Source organism: Haliaeetus albicilla, chromosome 5 (genome assembly GCF_947461875.1).
Source record: "Haliaeetus albicilla chromosome 5, bHalAlb1.1, whole genome shotgun sequence".
NCBI lineage: Eukaryota > Metazoa > Chordata > Aves > Accipitriformes > Accipitridae > Haliaeetus > Haliaeetus albicilla.
The window spans coordinates 36,410,951-36,416,984 of record NC_091487.1 but is presented as its reverse complement, the minus strand read 5'-3'; the positions used below and the strand labels follow the sequence as shown (position 1 = coordinate 36,416,984).

The window sequence follows — 6,034 nt, the reverse complement described above, 5'->3', positions numbered from 1 at the left end:
TGTGACTGAAGTGCAGGACCTGGCCCTTGGCCTTGTTGAACTTCATACGATTGGCCTCAGCCCATCGATCCAGCCTGTCCAGATCTCTCTGTAGAGCCTCCCTACCCTCAAGCAGATCGACCCTGCCTCCCAGCTTGGTGTCATCTGCAAACTTGCTGAGGGTGCACTTGATCCCCTCATCCAAATCATCAATACAGATATTAAACAAAACGAGGCCCAACACCGAGCCCTGGGGAACACCACTTGTGACCCGCCGCCAACTGGATTTCACCCCATTCACCACAACCCTCTGTGCTCATCCATCCAGCCAGTTTTTCACCCAGTAAAATATGTGGGACTTATTTGGAGAGTAATGTTCTCTCACCTCTGTCCAGAAGACAGAATACAAAATTGAAACAGGCAGGGCTTAAAGAAAAAAATAAAGTTATTTCAGCGTTTAGTATCTGAGGACTAGCTGAGCAAGTTTGTCATACTGCAAGTGGAATTTTTATTGGAAAGGTGAGGAGAAGGGTTTCCGAAAGCTACAAAGGTAAGTGCCGTGAGTCTGAACGTAGGAGAAGGTGCCGTTTCCACCATGTATGCCAACACGGAATCATTGTGGCCTTCCTATTTGTATTTTGGGCTCCTGGAGCCTGCTCCTGACCTACCGCGCAGGGGGCCATGTTGTGCCTGCAGGTGGTGCTGGCAGGGAGGCCAAATGCCCGGGAGGCCCAGAGGTGGCAGGAGCTCTGGGGGGGAAGGCCCCGCTTCATTGCTGAGAGGAAGGGGGAGCCCCGGGGCTCCTGGCCTTCCCCCTCCACCCTCCTCTGACAGCCGGGTGCCCACAGTGTGCCGGACCGAAACCCTCGGGCAGCAATCAGAGCCATGTGCGCCAGGGGACCGCCCAGGCCGAGGGAGCCAGCTTCCCGCCCCTGGCCCCCGGCAGCAGCGCGGGGAAGTTCTCCTTAAAAAGCAGTGAGTTACGCAGTTTCGCACCTGAGTCCTCAGCTGAGAGGGTGGAAATGGCCCTTTCAGGCTCTCAGCAGCCAACCAGCCAGAAGGCGAAGGGTCAGTTACGAGAGAGGATGAGGGTGAGTTATTCCCCTCTGACGGCTCCCGTCGTGGGCTCGGTCCGCTCCCCTCCAGAGCCTGGCTGTGCTCCGAGGTACCTTGAGGTACTCGAGCCCTTGCAGTGTGAGCTCATTTGTTGTCATTTCCACTTCTGGGAAGAAAAGGGTCATAAGAAGAGATCAGTAAATGTGCAGTATTCATAAAACACGGCCTCTAACAAAACAGACATATTGCAGTGTTATCATATCCAGGAAAACAGCAGCAGACAGCATAACTTTAAAATACCACCCAGAAACTCTTGTTTGGAAAGGACAACTCATAGCATCAAAGCCTAAATATATTTGCCAAACCATAGTTTAACTTACTGCCAAGACACCGAATTTATCCCCTTAATAGCAATGATCCACTAGGCAACATGGTGACTGCTACAGCAAACTGGACATGGGTTTGTTTCACAGAGGTCAGGATTACGGAAAGAGCCCTTATTAATAGCAATATTAATACTTGGTGAGAAAGGTAGGGGGGTTCCATATGAAATTAGCCTGGTGCTAGTTTGTTATTCATAGGAAGAACACAACAGAATCAATATAACAGCTAGCTGTCAATTCTAAGGAAAAATATTTATGAAAATTTCAAATGTTTAGATAAATAGTTTCAGACCGAAAATAAATGAGAAATAAATGTCTAATAGAAATTGGATTTAGGAAGGGTAGAATTACAACACAAGTTATATATAACCATACACAAAAAAGGAAGGGAATGCCCTGGTTTCTACCTTGCTTTTTTAGACTGTCCTCATCTGCAGTCATTTATATGGCAGCATATATGGAACAGCTTCCTCCTGTATCAGCAAAGACTGACTCCTTCCCTTACTGTTCCCCTCAGCATGCTGAACCAGCCAGAAAGCAGTCACCTCTTCCTCTGATGTAGCCTGATTAACACCCGAAAATCCTGCAACAGTGCGCTTCACATACTGAAACACAGCTCTGCAAGCACAGCCTGGCCCCTGTAACTTCTCAGACAGAGTGCATCCAAGTCAGGGCTTGCGATAATTGTAATCATGGTATCAACTGACATTCTGACTGTGTGCATGGGTATGTGTATACATAGCTCCAGAGGGAAAATTCTGAAGACTGATATGCCTGACATTGCCTTATGACATTTGTATATGATGAACTTGTGCATTGTGGTACATTTCTCACTCTGATTGCCAGGAACTCTTTGGGGGAGACGGGGGGACAAGTGGTGGAGGCAGTTTGCTTTTGTAATGTTGCTTTTCTCTTATCTTTCTTCCTAGAAATGCGTTTTGTACTCTGCACGCATCTTTCGGTCCTGGTCCTTGGACTTCTGAAAACAAAAATGTGGGTGTCATAGCCAGCTGGAATGGAAAAAGCTGATAAGGGGTTTAAACAAAAAAAAAACCCCACCCAAAACCAAAACCACCACAAACTGTATGAAAAATAGATACTGCAAATATATGTAGCACGGACTTTTTGTATACACACACATTGGTGTGTGCATGCGTATCTGTCACATGTGCAAATATACATGTACACACAAAGATATGGCATTTATAATGTGCATACACACAGGCAAAAATCTTCCTGAACTACACTGAAGTGCTAGTCTTGGTCAGTAGGGAGTAGACTGGTTTTGCTGTTTAATATTTTACCATCTGAACTCAGGGGATAATAGTAAGCACATGTAATTTTGAAACTGAGGTTGGTCATCTAATACTTTCCTGCAAGTGCTTGGTCTCTTCGTATCTTTTGGGGAGTGTTTGTAAAAGTCCACATATACTTCTGGGAACTAAATACATGGGAGCTCAGGGAATCAGTTTCTTCTAGGTGTAATTCAAATTGTTGATACTGATCAACAGGACCTAAAGCAGAGCTCACTGTTTTTTTTTTTCCTTTGACTTCCTTTACTCTGATACAAGATCTTAAATACCATGCTTAGATTCTAATAACCTGAAAGGGTATTTCTTAGCATAAATGTGAAATCAGGTGATTTTTTTTTTTTTTAATGGCTATTATTGACTTTAATATGGGAGCAAAATATTCTGTGTAGAGAACTGATGAAATTTATGTCCCCTTTAATTATAGTCTGTACATGCTCACTCGCAGGACATAGGATTCAGCTTTATGAGGAGCAGGAAGGAGAGGGTGGTAGTTGCTACTCCTATTCCTAGCCAAAAATGACAGTGTTTGCAGATTTAATGGTGCTAACCAACCAAAGAATAATTTTTTGCTTTCTAATATTTCTATATCTGTGCTCAAAAAGAGATAGCTATGTTTTAAATCTTTTTCAGCTCATAAACACCTAGACTTTAAGGAGACTTATTTCAACCACACTACAATTTTCTGAGCTGGCAAGTCTTACAAATCCCTAATCACAGTTGCATGTATTTGATAACGCAGAAGAGTCCAAATCTAAGGAGTAATGGTCAAAAATGTATGTATACAGGGCTAATTGTTTTCAGCAGTTATATGGCATAGAAGTAATAAGGTGCTGGGCTGGTTGCAAGGACACCTGGCACCTGTTTCTAGCTCAGCCATGACTTGCCATGTTAGTGCTGGTAGTCCTTCACCACTCTTTGTCCCTGCTTACCTTGCCCTGGTTTGGCTGTCCCATCACCCTGTAAGCATTTGAGAACAGGTACCTCACTGCCTGTGGAGGATGAGGGTGCAGGGTGGTGTGGTTGTGAGTAGCTCTTCCATTTTTACAATGCTCATACTAGCAATTGTAACAGCTTATACTTGTCGTCAGTGAAGTAATCTGACAGAAAACTAAGAACTTTGCCCAGACTCTTCTCTGGTAGGGAGATAACAATAAATCTATTTTAACAACACATTGGTTGAACCCCAGTTTAGAAGTCCTAACACGTAACATCTGATTGATGCATTTATACACCATCAGATGCAAATTGTTAGGAAATGAATCTTGTCTTATGGGAATTCTTTTGCTGATGAGGTAAGTTTGTGGTATCTGAGCTACGATGTGTTTTTGGCTGGCCATGTCTTTAATTTGGAGCAATTCCACCTGTATCATTATACTTATGTGACTGTGCAGTCACTGACAAAGGCCCTTAAACATGAACATGGATGAATTCCACCAGCATGGAATGATAGCTGCCCTTAGTGCAGCATGTAAAACTACTAGATAATATATGTCATAGTATTGAACAACTTTCTGGAAACCTTAGGAGCGCAGAGGTTTGAAAGAAATAGAATGGCCTGCAGTTCATAAACAACACAGGCTGAAAAAGCTGCTCCTAAGTGCATCAGAAACTTTTGCTCATAGATTTATCCTTTACTTCTAGAACTAAAAGTGCTAAAAAGTGGCACGACTAAAAAGGCAATGCAGCAATAAAAATTCCAGTTTGACTCTAGGGATAGCTTCAGAGACATTGTGGTCAGAATTTTCTCCATTATTTGCAAGTTGCCAAAGAAGAATGTTCTTTATTCTGGATTGGCTTTGGGAAATCTATTAAGATTTTTAATTGCATTCAGAAATATTCTTATGTTTTGAAACCTAGTCTGCAGGACGTTTAACCAGCCCTTCATTAAGGTCTCTGAGTGCGGCTGAGACTTGTGTATTAGCAAGGTGCTTTGCTCGTCTCTGCCCAATAAAAATACAAGGAATAATGCCAGTTTGGGGAATGAATAGAGCAGAAGGCAAGCGGGGGAGGGGAGGGCGGGGAGGAATGACAAGTTATGAGCTGCTTTGGTCTTCATACTCAGGAAGTACTTACCAACTTCCATTGCCTCATCCCATCTCTTCCATTAGAAGGCCTTTATAAATTACAGGAATAAGTGGCCCTTAGCAAATAACTTCACAACAGAGAGCAACCAAATGGGACTGAAGCAGAATAGGAAACTCCCTTCTGCTATTGCAGATAGTTCTGAGCTGCTAGCATTTTTTCCTCTCGGATCAGGATGAAAGGCAAAAATGTCAATAATTTCCACAAATTGAAAATCTGAAAAATGTGTGAGCTGAGTGCAGACAAAGCATTTCATTTCAATAATTTTGTAATATCTTGTTACAATGCTGATCTGTCTTTAATAAGTTTATGTCTAAATTTGCTAAGATTTCAAAGATTTTACTTTTGTAAAAAGTTCCAGCTTAAAGGAAACAAAAGCTTTCTGATTCAAGAAGTTGAAACAGGACTATTTTTAGTGTTTCTTATAAAGAATAATAATTAAAGAGCAATGGGAAATGGAGCCTTTTCTTAGCCATTAGTCTGAGTCATAACTCAGATCAGTAACAAATGCTATATGTTTCAGTGTGATGGCTCTTCAGTGACTAACTTTTTTTCCTATATCTGGTTGACTGCAGCAGCATTTGGATCAGGCCTAGTAAGATGGTTCTCTTAACTGTGCCAATACTGGAAGAAGGCTTCATTCATATGCTGATAAGTCAATGGAACATCAAGAAGAAATATTTATTTTTTTAGCCAATAACAGTGGAGCTGATCACAAATGGTGTGTATCTTTTGGCAATAAAAATTTTCCTTTACAGTCCATTCCATGATTAAGTCAAAGCCCGTGCTTTGTTCCTCCACCTGTCTCTGTGAGTCAGCAATGGTTTCCTCTTGCTTTCCCTCCAAGTGGGATGCCAATGCCTCGCCTGGACTGCAGAGGCACAGGTGTTGTGCCCACATTTGTGAATTGTTTAGCTTTTGCAATCTTGGCAGCCTGTCTGAGCTCTGGCAAGCTTTTTACTAAATGAGATAGAGAATGGAGGGGACAATCCACTTTTCATGCTGCTTACGTGTTTTTTTACTCTAAAAATCAGGAGTTTGAAAAGTCTCATCAGAACCATCTGTAATTTGTTTAGAACTGTGACTAACAAAAATGTTAACTTTTGTTCATTAACAGAAGTACTGAAATGTTTTAGAGTTTAATTCTGTGGGATTCTAAAAGTCAGAGATGAGATATACACATCTGGGCCAAATTTTCACATTCAGTTTGTGCTGTACATG

General features: G+C 42.2%; 1 long non-coding RNA gene across 1 annotated transcript; it reads right to left on the bottom strand.

Annotated features, from left to right (window-relative positions):
- Window positions 1–406: 406 nt before the first annotated feature.
- Window positions 407–1,961, bottom strand: LOC138685497 (uncharacterized). Its single transcript, XR_011324779.1, has 2 exons — window positions 1,826–1,961; window positions 407–1,201 (listed from the first exon to the last, which is right to left on the bottom strand). It is a non-coding gene; the product is annotated as an uncharacterized lncRNA (long non-coding RNA).
- Between the last annotated feature and the right edge of the window lie 4,073 nt (window positions 1,962–6,034).